Source organism: Pseudophryne corroboree, chromosome 1 (assembly GCF_028390025.1).
Source record: "Pseudophryne corroboree isolate aPseCor3 chromosome 1, aPseCor3.hap2, whole genome shotgun sequence".
Lineage (NCBI taxonomy): Eukaryota > Metazoa > Chordata > Amphibia > Anura > Myobatrachidae > Pseudophryne > Pseudophryne corroboree.
In genome coordinates, this window is record NC_086444.1 from 424976230 (window position 1) to 424991196 (window position 14967).

At 46.0% G+C, this 14967-nt stretch overlaps 1 long non-coding RNA gene across 2 annotated transcripts in view; it reads left to right on the forward strand.

The window, feature by feature from the left end:
* LOC134890190 (uncharacterized) overlaps positions 1-14967 on the forward strand; it is a 594901-nt gene that overhangs the window by 21503 nt on the left and 558431 nt on the right. The window lies entirely within an intron of this gene.

The following is a 14967-nucleotide window of genomic DNA, read 5'->3' on the forward strand; positions in this document are numbered from 1 at the left end:
AGGAAACGACACCAACATTTTTTCCAAAAACTCACGTCGACCTTTTCACCTGTCGACCTAGTACATGTCGACCTAATGTTCATGTGGACCTTCAGTTGTCGACCTAATGGCTGTCGACCTAAGTTGAGTCGACCCAACGACCCATACCCGTTTTAGAGAAGTGCTGGTGCACCTCATTCTGTGTATTACAGTACAGAAAAGTAAAAATCAGCAATATTTCATACCAGTAATCTCCCATGAAGATATATTGCACAGGACTGCTACATAACTTTGTACTTAATTGGATCTGCCCCTAAGTTGTGTTGTTTATGTCTGAAGTGCAGTTGTTTGCAACGTACAGTAGCTGCACAGAGCATCTCTACATAAAGGACAAATCTACCTTTAGTGGTGTTTTTATTAATGAAACGTGTCTCACGTAGAAAATCCTCCACTACATGAATTGAATTTGGCGAATTCGCTGCTCTAATTTATTAATCTCCAGGAGTCTGGCATATTTGAAACTTGGGAAACCGTGTACCTCCAGAGTGGCAACCTGGATATGCCAGAAGATCAGTGGGATGTGAGGCATCTACTGACAAGCACTGTGCACATATGATAGCTCTTTTGACAAAAACTGGGGCCAAAGTAATTTTATTGTCGCAATTGTTTATGCCTGCCACCTCTCTAAACCTCCAAATCATCCCCATGGGGTGGCCCTCATCGGGGTTAAAGGGGTGGTTTGGGGTGAAGATAATGAGCAACCTAGGGTAAAGAGTTCCATAAAAATCTTGCAGCAAAGACCCTTGTGGTGGCTCCAGGGATCATGGTGCCCTTATTGGATTGACTGAACCCCTACTGCACTAAGAGCCTAATTCAGTAAGGAACATTTATGCGATGCTTACTGCAGTTTTCCGATGGTTAGGACCTGCACACTCGCAGGACCCATTCTGTGCATGTGCCGAACAGGTCCTGCGAGCGCATCACAGGGATGCGAACGCCTCTGCCTGATAGGCAGAGGCGTTCGGAGGGAGTGCCAGGGGCGACCAGCATTGTAGAAAATGGGGGCGCGTTGCCCCCATTTTCCAGGAGTGATGATGCCAAGGACTGCGTTGCATATGCAGTTTTCTTGGCCTCGCAAGCCGCACTGCGATGGCAAGCCTGAGGAAGCTCAAGCTTACTCAGCCTGCCGTCGCAGATGAACATCACAATCGATAGTAGCGATGTTCATCACATCACAAATGCAGGAAGGAGGTGCTCTAATTTGCTTTGCTAAGGGCTGCAATTCCTACTTAATTAGGATCTAATTTTGTATTTTTACATTTCTTTTTGTACTTGTAAATTTGCGCTGGGAATCTGAGAATCATTTTGAGCATGCTGACTGTCTGACCTGTCTCCCTTACGCCTGTGACTGCACTTTCAATGGTAAAATTAATGCTTTCAACAGTAGAGGGCACTCTCTGTTTATTAGAACCTGTTAGAGATGCAAAATATCTATAGTTAATAGGGTTGTATAAATAATTTATTGTAACTTTTTTTTAACTAAAAATATATATATATACCAATGTTACAAAATCTTGACTCCACGGGGGATATATTTACTAAAGTCCCGAATTCAAAAGGTTGCAGTAAAATATGTCCCATAAAAATCGAGATTAAACTCCCATCAAATCGGCACAAACACAAATTTTAGTAAATATACCCCCACGTCTCTAAATATACTGTCATTTTTATTTTTTTTGAGCATTCACTGCTTTTTAAAAAAAAAAGTTTAATCACATCACCTGATATATATATATATATATATATATATATATATATATATATATATATATATATACACAATCCATCTTGGAGGCGGCGCTCAGAGTCTGTAGTATTTTAGTGTATTCTATGTTTCACTAGAATACTACAGACTAAGAGTGCCACCTCCAAGATGGATTGTGTATGTGTATATATATATATATATATATATATATATATGTATACACACAATCCATCTTGGAGGCGGCACTCATAGGGGTAAATTTACTAAGATGGAAGTTCTATTTAAGATGGGATGTTGCCAATAGCAACTAATTAGATTCTTCTCATTTATCTAGCACCTTCTAGAAGATAATAGCTGGAATCTGATTGGTTGCTACGGGCAACATCCCATCTTAAATAGAACTCCCATCTTAGTAAATTTACCCCATAGTCTGTAGTATTTTAGTGAAACATAAAATACACTAAAATACTACAGACTCTGAGTGCCGCCTCCAAGACGGATTGTAAGTAGCAGAGGGAGCACCCCAAGGTGCATGCTTATGGATCGTAGTACGCATGCATGAGGCCGAAACAGCTAAAAAATACAATAACTTTTTTGTTTGCTAGGCGTACGTAAGTTGATTGACAGGATGCCGGCATTGGGGGGGGTGGGGGGGGGGGGTAACTGCGTGTTTTCTGGGAGTGTCAGGAAAAACGCAGGCGTGGCCAAGCGTTTTCAGGGAGAGTGTGTGACGTCGGCTCCGGCCTCGATCAGCCTGGTTCTATTGCTCTGTAGTAGTAGGTCCTCGGCTATGCACAGACTGGAAAAATCATTTGATGGTGAGTGAGTAGCGAACGGATTTGCAGCTGACCGGCGAACGCCAAGATTTTCGCAAGGCGTACACAGACTTGCATGGGGTAGGCTTTCACTCTGTCTGGATGGCGGCTATCTGATCGCAGACCTCTGCAAATTCGCAGAAGAGTAATCAGGTCTGAATAACCCCCAGGGATCCTACTAATTGTCTGTATGTTTATTGGGGAATATTAGCCCAAATATATGAACTGCATGACGAGTCATAATGATGCAAGAAAGATCCATGCTTTCGTGCTGTTCTCTATCCTCACTCTACCACCCGCATGGTATAATTGAAAACGTGATTCAACAGACCACGTCAGTCCACATTCAAAGTCTGTCAGATTGTGTTATTTACCCATTATTTCATGCGATATACTTTATTAGTCTCTGCATACCCTCATCTTTCCATTCTAATACAGATTCAGACATCCTACATCAGTATTATCTGCTAGCTTCTTTGTGTAAAATCATCTGGTGGTTTAAATTATTTGGTCACTCAGTGTAGAATGATATATAAACACTAATGTGCAAGAAAAACTGAACAATGTATAGGTCCCTGTGATCATATTGCAGCCGCAACCTGACGGGGCATGAACTCCATGAGCTTTCTGAGGTACTGTGTAGATGATGCCTACAGTATAGTGGGTCACATTTCCCTGATATTCGCCGGTGGTGAAACCCTGCCATTAAACTGCATCCCACATGTGTTCTGTTGGGTTCAAATCCGGCCAACTCATGACATCAAGCTCTGAAGTGATCGTCCAGCCATAATCTGGTGGTTACAGACCTATATTGTTGCGCATTGTTGTGCTGAAAGAGTATACTCCATCTGGGTGTATGCATGGCCTGCAAGGATGGTTATGTTGATGTTTGCAGATGTATTATTGGTCCTAATGGGTGCCAGTTGAAACCATTCCGCACCGTACCAGAGCCACTGCTGTCCTGGACTGTCCCTTCTTAGCATACAGAGTCCATTGGCTTGTGGGGTTTTCTCTAATCATCCATCTGCCTGAAACATTTGGAACCTCGACTCGTTGGTCCAGGCTACATCTCAGTTAGCGCTGTCTCATTCCTGTTTTTTTCCAGGCTACATGTTGCCTATCATCACGAGATGCAGAGCCTTGTGCCGTTAGGTCAGCAATGGGACTGGTGTGGGCCATCGCACGCTGCAATGTACAAACACTGATATTACTTGTGGGTTCACACTTTGTTATCTGTACCAATAATGCCAGTCGGATATTACAATGCACGCCAGGCAACATGATCCATGTCATCCAGAGTTTTTTGGTGGTCACAGCGTAGTCAAGCTTTGGATGTCTACCATGATGTTGTGTAGTGGCAGTACACCCATGAAATTTGTTGAACATGAAAATCCAAATTTCTCTTACGTCCTAGAGGTTGCTGGGGTCCATTTTAGTACCATGGGGTATAGACGGTTCCGCAGGAGCCTTCGGCACTTTAAGACTTTTTAACAGTGTGAACTGGCTCATCCTTCTATGCCCCTTCTCCAGACCTCAGTTTAGAAAATGTGCCCGGGAGACTGGATGCACACTAGTGGAGCTCTACAGAGTTCTGCTGGAAAAGACTTTGTTAGGTTTTTTTATTTGACAGGGAAGCTGCTGGCAACAGCTTCCCTGCTTCGTGGGACTTAGGGGGGGAAGTAGGAACCAACTTCTCCATTAGTTCAATGGCTCTGCTTCCGCTGACAGGACACCATTAGCTCCTGAAGGGTACTGAACACAGCCCTTGCCTGGCTGCTGCTCACTCCCACAGCACTGCCGCCACCCCCTAACAGAGCCAGAAGTCAGAAGGCTGGTGAATATTCACCGGAGACCTTTAGAGAGGGGTTCTCCGGTCATTGTGGTGGCATTAAGGTACCAGCACAAACATGTCTCTTAGCACAGGGTGCAGAGCGTGCGGGGGGAGGGGGGGGGGGGTCGCTCTGGGGGACATGTTAAAAATCCTTACTCTCACTGGCATAACAGTACACACATGGGAGCCGCTGGTGTAAATACCCCTGCCAGTATAAATATTGTAGTTGCTGGGGCTGAACCGCGCCATTACATGGGGCGGGCCTTCTCCTTAGATTTGCTAGTGACACTCAATTGGCGCCATTTCTCCTCACAGAGACGCTGGAGCGCTGATCCTGAACGCTGCTTTTCCTCACACATCGCTGATACAAGCACCAGGGTGTTATAGAAGGGGAGGGGAGCACATAGTTTGAGGTCTGCGGACTTCATATTGGATAAAAGCGCTGTGGTTGTATATATATATTATGGTATGCAATACATATAGGGAGCGTGGTGTGGGCTGGCAATTCTCTGTGGGTCCCTCTGACAGACATTAGGTTAGAGCTGTCCCCCCTAAACTAGCAAGGAAATTATCTGAGTCTGAAGAACAGACAAAGCATTGGAGACAGTCTGTGGAAGATGCTTTATTTGCTGACTCACCTACAACATCCACTCGGGACCCCTCCAGTTGCCAGAAAAGATCCCTGGCTCAAATTATGCAAAGGGACACTGACACAGATTCCGACACTGAGGTCGACACTGGGGATTTGAGGGGGGTAGAACCCAAACTGGCTTAGAGCTTTCAATGTATGACAGTCGCTATAAAAGAGGCGTTAGAATTTACTGACACAACACCTGCACCTGAGGAAAAAGATTATTTTAAATTAAATAAAAAATAGGTGGTGACTTTTCCTCCGTCTAAGGACTTAAACGCATTCTTTGAGGAATCCTGGGCTAACCCGGAAAAGAAGTTTGCTATTCCTAGAAGGTTGCGGGTAGCGTACCCTTTCCCTGAAGAGGACAGGCGTAAGTGGGAGTCACCCCCAATGGTAGACACCTCAGTCTCTAGGTTGTCGAAGAAAATCATTTTGCCTGCCCCAGGGTCAGCTTTGTTAAAAGAACCTGCTGACCGCAAGTTAGAGACGACTTTAAAGTCCATCTATGTTGCTACGGGTACGTTACTCAGGCCCGCAATTGCTTCTGTGTGGGTAGGTAACGCAGTGGAAAAGTGGGCAGACAACTTGATTGTTAATATTGAAATGGTCGATAAAGATGATATGCTTCTGATTCTAGGTCATATCAAAGATTCTGCAGGTTACTAATGGAGGTTATGAAGGACGTTGGCTTACTGGGCTCAAGGGACTCTGCTGTGGTGATTTCAGCCCGCAGAGCACTCTGGATCCGCCAATGGAATGCTGACGCAGAATCCAAAAGAAATATTGAGGCGCTCCCCTACAATGGTGAGGCCCTATTTGGTGAGAAGCTGGATGCCATGATATCAACTACTACATCTGGCTAGTCAGCATTTCTGCCGTTGGCAGCTGCACCGGCTAAAAAAAGTATATCATTCTCATACTATGCAGTCCTTTCGGCCCAACAAGTACAAAAAGGCTAAGAGTACCCATTTTTTCACAGGAAAAGGGAGGGGAAGAGGTAGAAAACCTACAACACCATCAGGAGCAGAAGTCAGCAACTACTTCTGCAAAAGCCACAGCATGACGCTGGGGCTCCCCTGCGGGAGTGCGATCGGGTGGGGGCACGCCTACTATTTTTCAGCCAGGTCTGGGTTCACTCAGATCTGGATCCTTGGATACTACAGATAGTATCCCAAGGTTACAGGTTGGAATTTCAAGACCTTCCCCCATGCCGATTTTTCAAATCAGCCTTCCCAGTTTCTCCTCAGGACAGCACAAATGTCATGAATGCAATACACAAATTATGTCAAGACAAAGTAATTTCCTTGGTTCCTGCCGAACAAAAGAACCAAAGATTTTATTCAAGCCTGTTTGTGGTGCCGAAGCTGGATGGCTCGGTCAGACCGATTTTAAACCTAAAATCTCTGATTCTGTATTTGAAAAGGTTCAAATTCAAGATGGAGTCCTTGAGACCGGTGATTTCCAGCTTGGAAGAAAGGGAATTTCTGGTGTCAGTCGACATCAAGGATGCTTACTTGCATGTCCCAGTTTACCCACCACATCAAGCATACTTAAGGTTTGCGGTTCAGGATTGCCACTACCAATTCCAAACATTACCGTTCGGGCTCTCCACGACTCCGAGAATATTCACCAAGGTGATGGCGGAGATGATGGTTCTCCTTCGCAAGAAAGGAGTCAACATAATTCCATACTTGGACGATCTCCTCATAAAAGCGAGATCTAGGGACAAGCTACTCCAGAACATAGCATTATCCCTGACGGTACTTCAACAGCACGGTTTGATCATCAACTTTCCAAAATCTCAGTTGGAACCGACGATGAGATTATCATTTTTGGGAATGATACTGGACACTGAGGTACAGAGAGTATTTCTACCGGTGGAAAAGGCTCAGGAGATCCAGAGCATGGTCAAACAAATTTTGAGACCACGAAGAGTATCAATTCATCAGTGCATTCGCCTGCTGGGGAAAATGGTAGCAGCTTACGAGGCGCTACAATATGGCCGATTCCATTCCAGAGTTTTCCAGTGGGACCTACTGGACAAGTGGTCCGGGTCGCATCCCCACATGCATCACAGGATAATCTTGTCAGTGAAAGCCAGAATTTCGCTCCTCTGGTGGCTACAAATTTCTCACCTCCTGGAGGGATGCAGGTTCGGGATTCTGGCCTGGATCCTGGGGACTACGGATGCAAGTCTCCGAGGATGGGGAGTGGGCACTAAAGTGGACTTCACCTAAGGACGCTCAGGGTTGACAGCCCACGGGAGAGGTAATCTTATACCTGCTATCTGCTCCATCGGCTGTCTGTCGGGTCAGACATTATCACACAGTGAACTGTTACCGCTTCCTTTGCATACAATTTGGGCTAAGTTATTATTTTATGAACAGTTACTAATTGTGCACAAAGTAACTTCTGCCGGGACACATTGTAACTATCTCTAGCTACATACAGCACTAAGCGCAACAGTTGCTAAATGAACAGCTTTTTCATCTTCTGCGGCATTGAGCCTAAATTTTTCAAGCGTCTCGATTTAGCTATTATGCTTTGTGGATTGACACCTGCCAACGGACACAATTGATATTTATCTGATTGCGGTTACCCAGTGAACAACTATCACAATCATTCTTCTCCATATTTGTTTTATCTATGTGTTTTTTAATATAATAATGGTTTGTGATGCCATAGTGTCTAATTGTTAGACTTAATAAATATTTTAGACGCAAGTTCATGTCAGCTCTCCATTTACTTTGATCTATTTTTTGCTCCCATGAGCGCTGCTGTTCTTCTTTCTATTGTTTCGTTCTCTTAAAGGTATGCACACAGTGCTTTTACAGCAGCGATTGAGGGATTTAGAATAGATCTTACATTTACTTAGGTGCTATATAGCAGTAAACTTTTTTGTTTATGGTAAAACCGCTGAACATACTCATGGTATTTTGTCTACATTGGAAATCAAATATTGTTCTGGAGGTTCTTCCCAAGACTATTGCAGAAGTTCCCACAAAGGCCCTCATTCCGAGTTGTTCGCTCGCTAGCCAACTATGTTGCAATAAAAGCGGTGGCATTTACTTTCTTTTTCCATGCAATGAGAATACTGACAGCTTTGTTACACTCAGATTTAGCGGCATTAATAAAGTAATTTTGCGTGAAATTCCATTATCCCCTTTTGGGGGGAAGGGGGGGGGGGAGACACCCGCAAAATATAAGCACCCCCCGGATGGTTTAAATTATTCAAAATGGGTTTAAAATGTTTTCTTAGATGCCTATGAACTACTCTTCCATAGTTGCTTTGGCCCATATTGGCGGGTGCTCAGCCTGACGACTGCACATGGCAAGTCTTTATTAGAACTCTGCCGGGCACCCCAACATGGATACATGCATTGTGACTTGGAGTGTAATTATCCGCATTTGTGATAACTGTGCTTCTAGGAGATAAATATATTTGGCATATTGCAAATCATCAGATTTAATATGTGTTAAGGAATGGGAAAACACAAACCACATGAGATATGATGTTTGTAAGTCCATAAGCCTAAAAATGGATTAGGTTTCCCATACAGAGTGGCATTCGATTTGCAGTGTGACTGGCATGACAGCCGGATAGGTGACACCCTACAAGGCTCCTTCTTTTTGTACATTTAGACAAATTAATGGAGTAATTCAGAGATGATCGCAAACAAAAAAAGTTAGCAACTGGGCAAAACCATGTGCACTGCAGGTGGGGCAGAAGTAATATGTGCAGAGAGAGTTAGATTTGGGTGGAGTGTGTTCAAACCGAAATCTAAATAAACTGCAGTGTAAAAATAAAGCAGCCAGTATTTACCATGCACAGAAACAATATAACCCAACTAAATCTCTCTGCAAATGTTACATTTGCCTCACCTGCAGTGCAACATGGTTTTGCCTCATTGCTAACTGTTTTGAATAACCCCCTAAATTTTGAAATTCCCAGTACCAGGATTGCGTTACATTCGTAGGAAGCGCTTCCAATCTGATGTTGGAGAAAAATGCTGGCTGGGTACACACTGCAACAATTTGCCGATCCTGCGATGGGTTGATATGATGTACACACTACATAATCCGCCATACGATGACGCAATATATTATTCATGTAACTAAACCCACGCTGTGCAGCACATCAGATGGGACAATGAATTATGTGTACACACTAATAGTCGTGCAGAGTGGTTGCAGGTACTGTACCATGATTCATACTTGCCTACTTTTGAAAAAGCATTTCAGGGAGATTGTGAAAGAAACACCTATCAGCGCTGACGCGGACTGCTAAATCGGAGAGGCGCATCATGAAAATGACTTGCATCCAAATGTAAATGAGCCCCAAAGTTAGTAAGATCTACTTGTTGCAGAAAAGACTATGATATTTTGCAGGATTTGTTCGCGTATTGTGTTTTACAAGAGGTTACATCTACTGTAAGTGGCCATAGGGATCATTGTGTCTTATAACCAATGCAGGGAAATGGCACTAATGATCCCATTTGAATGTATGTATCTCTGATTTATTTCCCCCCCCCAAGAATGTAATAGCTGCATAATGGGGGTAAGGTGCAATCAGGGAGATTGCTGGACTATTCAGGGAGACAGGGAGATTGCTGCTATTTCAGGGAGTCTCCTGCAGAATGAGCGAGGGTAGGCAACTATGCCATGATTGCATAACAAATTGTGTAGTGTGTCCCCATCTTTAGTGATTGATGCAGCAGACAGATGTGTTGGTTTCTGCTGTGCGAGATGTAGCTGTATGGGCCTGCAGTAAAATGACTTTGAACAGAGTAAAGTGAATGAGGTATTTTCGTTCAGGAGTTTGATAGGAGTGCTGTGACTTCCTACTTATATTGTTTGCTGCTCCGTTTTGTGTCCAGTCCAACTTGTCATTGTTAGCATACTTTACATCCATATTTCTCTATCGTCCTAGTGGATGCTGGGGTTCCTGAAAGGACCATGGGGAACAGCGGCTCCGCAGGAGACAGGGCACAAAAAGTAAAGCTTTACGATCAGGTGGTGTGTACTGGCTCCTCCCCCTATGACCCTCCTCCAAGCCTCAGTTAGATTTTTGTGCCCGGCCGAGAAGGGTGCAATCTAGGTGGCTCTCCTAAAGAGCTGCTTAGAAAAGTTTAGCTTAGGTTTTTTATTTTACAGTGAGTCCTGCTGGCAACAGGATCACTGCAACGAGGGACTTAGGGGAGAAGAAGTGAACTCACCTGCGTGCAGGATGGATTGGCTTCTTTGGCTACTGGACATTAGCTCCAGAGGGACGATCACAGGTACAGCCTGGATGGTCACCGGAGCCTCGCCGCCGGCCCCCTTGCAGATGCTGAAACGAGAAGAAGGTCCAGAATCGGCGGCAGAAGACTCCTCAGTCTTCTTAAGGTAGCGCACAGCACTGCAGCTGTGCGCCATTTCCTCTCAGCACACTTCACACGGCAGTCACTGAGGGTGCAGGGCGCTGGGAGGGGGGCGCCCTGGGAGGCAATGTAAACCTATTTTTTGGCAAAAAATACCTCACATATAGCCTCCGGGGGCTATATGGAGATATTTAACCCCTGCCAGAATCCGTTAAAGAGCGGGAGACGAGCCCGCCGAAAAAGGGGCGGGGCCTATCTCCTCAGCACACAGCGCCATTTTCCTCACACAGCTCCGCTGGTCAGGAAGGCTCCCAGGCTCTCCCCTGCACTGCACTACAGAAACAGGGTAAAACGAGAGGGGGGGCAAAATTGTGGCAAAAATATATATATTAAAGCAGCTATACAGGGAGCACTTATTATAAGGCTATCCCTGTCATATATAGCGCTTTTGGTGTGTGCTGGCAAACTCTCCCTCTGTCTCCCCAAAGGGCTAGTGGGGTCCTGTCTTCTTTAAGAGCATTCCCTGTGTGTCTGCTGTGTGTCGGTACGTGTGTGTCGACATGTATGAGGACGATATTGGTGTGGAGGCGGAGCAATTGCCAAATATGGGGATGTCACCCCCTAGGGAGTCGACACCAGAATGGATGGCTTTATTTATGGAATTACGGGATAGTGTCAACACGCTAAAGCAGTCGTTTGACGACATGAGACGGCCGGACAATCAATTAGCACCTGTCCAGGCGCCTCAAACACCGTCAGGGGCTGTAAAACGCCCGTTACCTCAGTCGGTCGACACGGACCCAGACACAGGCACTGATTCCAGTGGCGACGGTGACGAATCAACCGTATTTTCCAGTAGGGCCACACGTTATATGATTTTGGCAATGAAGGAGGCGTTACATATTGCTGATACTACAGGTACCACAAAATAGGGTATTATGTGGGGTGTGAAAAAACTACCTATAGTTTTTCCTGAATCAGATGAATTAAATGAGGTGTGTGATGAAGCGTGGGTTGCCCCCGATAAAAAACTGCTAATTTCAAAGAAGTTATTGGCTTTATACCCTTTCCCGCCAGAGGTTAGGGCGCGCTGGGAAACACCTCCTAGGGTGGACAAGGCGCTCACACGCTTATCAAAACAAGTGGCGTTACCCTCTCCTGAGACGGCCGCACTTAAAGATCCAGCAGATAGGAGGATGGAAAATATCCAAAAAAGTATATACACACATACAGGTGTTATACTACGACCAGCTATAGCGACAGCCTGGATGTGCAGTGCTGGGGTAGCTTGGTCAGAGTCCCTGATTGAAAATATTGATACCCTGGATAGGGACAATGTTTTACTGTCTTTAGAGCAAATAAAGGATGCATTTCTTTATATGCGTGATGCACAGAGGGATATTTGCACACTGGCATCACGGGTAAGTGCTATGTCCATTTCGGCCAGAAGAAGTTTATGGACGCGACAGTGGTCAGGTGATGCGGACTCAAAACGGCATATGGAAGTTTTGCCGTATAAAGGGGAGGAGTTATTTGGTGTTGGTCTATCGGATTTGGTGGCCACGGCTACAGCCGGGAAATCCACCTTTTTACCTCAAGTCACTCCCCAACAGAAAAAGACACCGACTTTTCAACCGCAGCCCTTTCGTTCCTTTAAAAACAAGAGAGCAAAGGGATATTCATATCTGCCACGAGGCAGAGGAAGGGGGAAGAGACTGCAACAGGCAACTCCTTCCCAGGAACAGAAGCCCTCCCCCGCTTCTACAAAAGCCTCAGCATGACGCTGGGGCTTCTCAAGCGGACTCGGGGGCGGTGGGCGGTCGTCTCAAGAATTTCAGCGCGCAGTGGGCTCACTCGCAGGTAGATCCCTGGATCCTGCAGATAATATCTCAGGGGTACAGGTTGGAACTAGAGACGGATCCACCTCGCCGTTTCCTGAAGTCTGCTTTACCAACGTCCCCCTCCGACAGGGTGACGGTCTTGGAAGCCATTCACAAGCTGTACTCTCAGCAGGTGATTGTCAAGGTACCTCTTTTACAACAAGGAAAGGGGTATTATTCCACTCTATTTGTGGTACCGAAGCCGGATGGCTCGGTAAGACCTATTCTAAATCTGAAATCCTTGAACCTGTACATAAAAAAGTTCAAGTTCAAGATGGAGTCACTCAGAGCAGTGATAGCGAACCTGGAAGAAGGGGACTTTATGGTATCCTTGGACATCAAGGATGCGTATCTCCACGTTCCAATTTACCCCTCACACCAGGGGTACCTCAGGTTCGTCGTACAGAACTGTCACTATCAGTTTCAGACGCTGCCGTTTGGATTGTCCACGGCACCTCGGGTCTTTACCAAGGTAATGGCCGAGATGATGATTCTTCTTCGAAGAAAAGGCGTATTAATTATCCCATACTTGGACGATCTCCTAATAAGGGCAAGGTCCAGAGAACAGCTAGAGATGGGATTAGCACTGTCTCAAGAAGTGCTAAAGCAGCACGGGTGGATTCTGAATATTCCAAAATCCCAGTTAATTCCGACAACACGTCTGCTGTTCCTAGGGATTATTCTGGACACGGTTCAGAAAAAGGTTTTTCTCCCGGAGGAAAAAGCCAAGGAGTTATCCGAACTTGTCAGGAACCTCCTAAAACCAGGAAAGGTGTCTGTACATCAATGCACAAGAGTCCTGGGAAAAATGGTGGCTTCTTACGAAGCAATTCCATTCGGCAGATTCCACGCAAGAATTTTCCAGAGGGATCTGCTGGACAAATGGTCAGGGTCGCATCTTCAGATGCACCAGCGGATAACCCTGTCTCCAAGGACAAGGGTATCTCTTCTGTGGTGGTTGCAGAGTGCTCATCTATTGGAGGGCCGCAGATTCGGCATACAGGATTGGATCCTGGTGACCACGGACGCCAGCCTGAGAGGCTGGGGAGCAGTCACACAAGGAAGAAACTTCCAGGGCGTGTGGTCGAGCCTGGAAACGTCTCTTCACATAAACATTCTGGAACTAAGAGCAATCTACAATGCTCTAAGCCAGGCAGAACCTCTGCTTCAAGGAAAACCGGTGTTGATCCAGTCGGACAACATCACGGCAGTCGCCCATGTAAACAGACAGGGCGGCACAAGAAGCAGGAGTGCAATGGCAGAAGCTGCAATGATTCTTCGCTGGGCAGAGAATCATGTGATAGCACTGTCAGCAGTGTTCATCCCGGGAGTGGACAACTGGGAAGCAGACTTCCTCAGCAGACACGACCTTCACCCGGGAGAGTGGGGACTTCATCCAGAAGTTTTCCACATGCTTGTAACCCGTTGGGAAAGACCAATGGTGGACATGATGGTGTCTCGCCTCAACAAAAAACTGGACAGGTATTGCGCCAGGTCAAGAGACCCGCAGGCAATAGCTGTGGACGCGCTGGTAACGCCTTGGGTGTACCAGTCGGTGTATGTGTTTCCTCCTCTGCCTCTCATACCAAAAGTATTGAGAATTATACGGCAAAGAGGCGTAAGAACGATACTAGTGGTTCCGGATTGGCCAAGAAGGACTTGGTACCCGGAACTTCAAGAGATGATCACGGAGGATCCGTGGCCTCTACCTCTGAGAAGGGACTTGCTTCAGCAGGGTCCCTGTCTGTTTCAAGACTTACCGCGGCTGCGTTTGACGGCATGGCGGTTGAACGCCGGATCCTAAAGGAAAAAGGCATGCCGGAAGAAGTCATTCCTACCTTGATTAAAGCAAGGAAGGAAGTAACCGCGCAACATTATCACCGCATTTGGCGAAAATATGTTGCGTGGTGCGAGGATCGGAGTGCTCCGACGGAGGAATTTCAACTGGGTCGATTCCTACATTTCCTGCAATCAGGATTGTCTATGGGTCTCAAATTGGGATCTATTAAGGTTCAAATTTCGGCCCTGTCGATTTTCTTCCAGAAAGAATTGGCTTCAGTTCCTGAAGTCCAGACCTTTGTTAAGGGAGTACTGCATATACAGCCCCCTGTGGTGCCTCCAGTGGCACCGTGGGATCTCAATGTTGTTTTGGACTTTCTCAAATCTCATTGGTTTGAACCACTAAAAAATGTGGATTTGAAATATCTCACATGGAAAGTGACCATGCTACTAGCCCTGGCTTCGGCCAGGAGAGTGTCAGAACTGGCAGCTTTATCTTACAAAAGCCCATATCTGATTTTCCATTCGGACAGGGCAGAACTGCGGACTCGTCCACATTTTCTCCCTAAGGTGGTGTCAGCATTTCATCTGAACCAGCCTATTGTAGTGCCTGCGGCTACAAGCGACTTGGAGGACTCCAAGTTGTTGGACGTTGTCAGAGCTTTAAAAATATACATTTCAAGGACAGCTGGAGTCAGGAAATCTGACTCACTGTTTATACTATATGCTCCCAACAAGTTGGGCGCTCCTGCGTCTAAGCAGACTATTGCTCGCTGGATTTGTAGTACGATTCAGCTTGCACATTCTGTGGCAGGCCTGCCACAGCCAAAATCGGTAAAAGCCCACTCCACAAGGAAGGTGGGTTCTTCTTGGGCGGCTGCCCGAGGGGTCTCGGCATTACAACTCTGCCGAGCGGCTACGTGG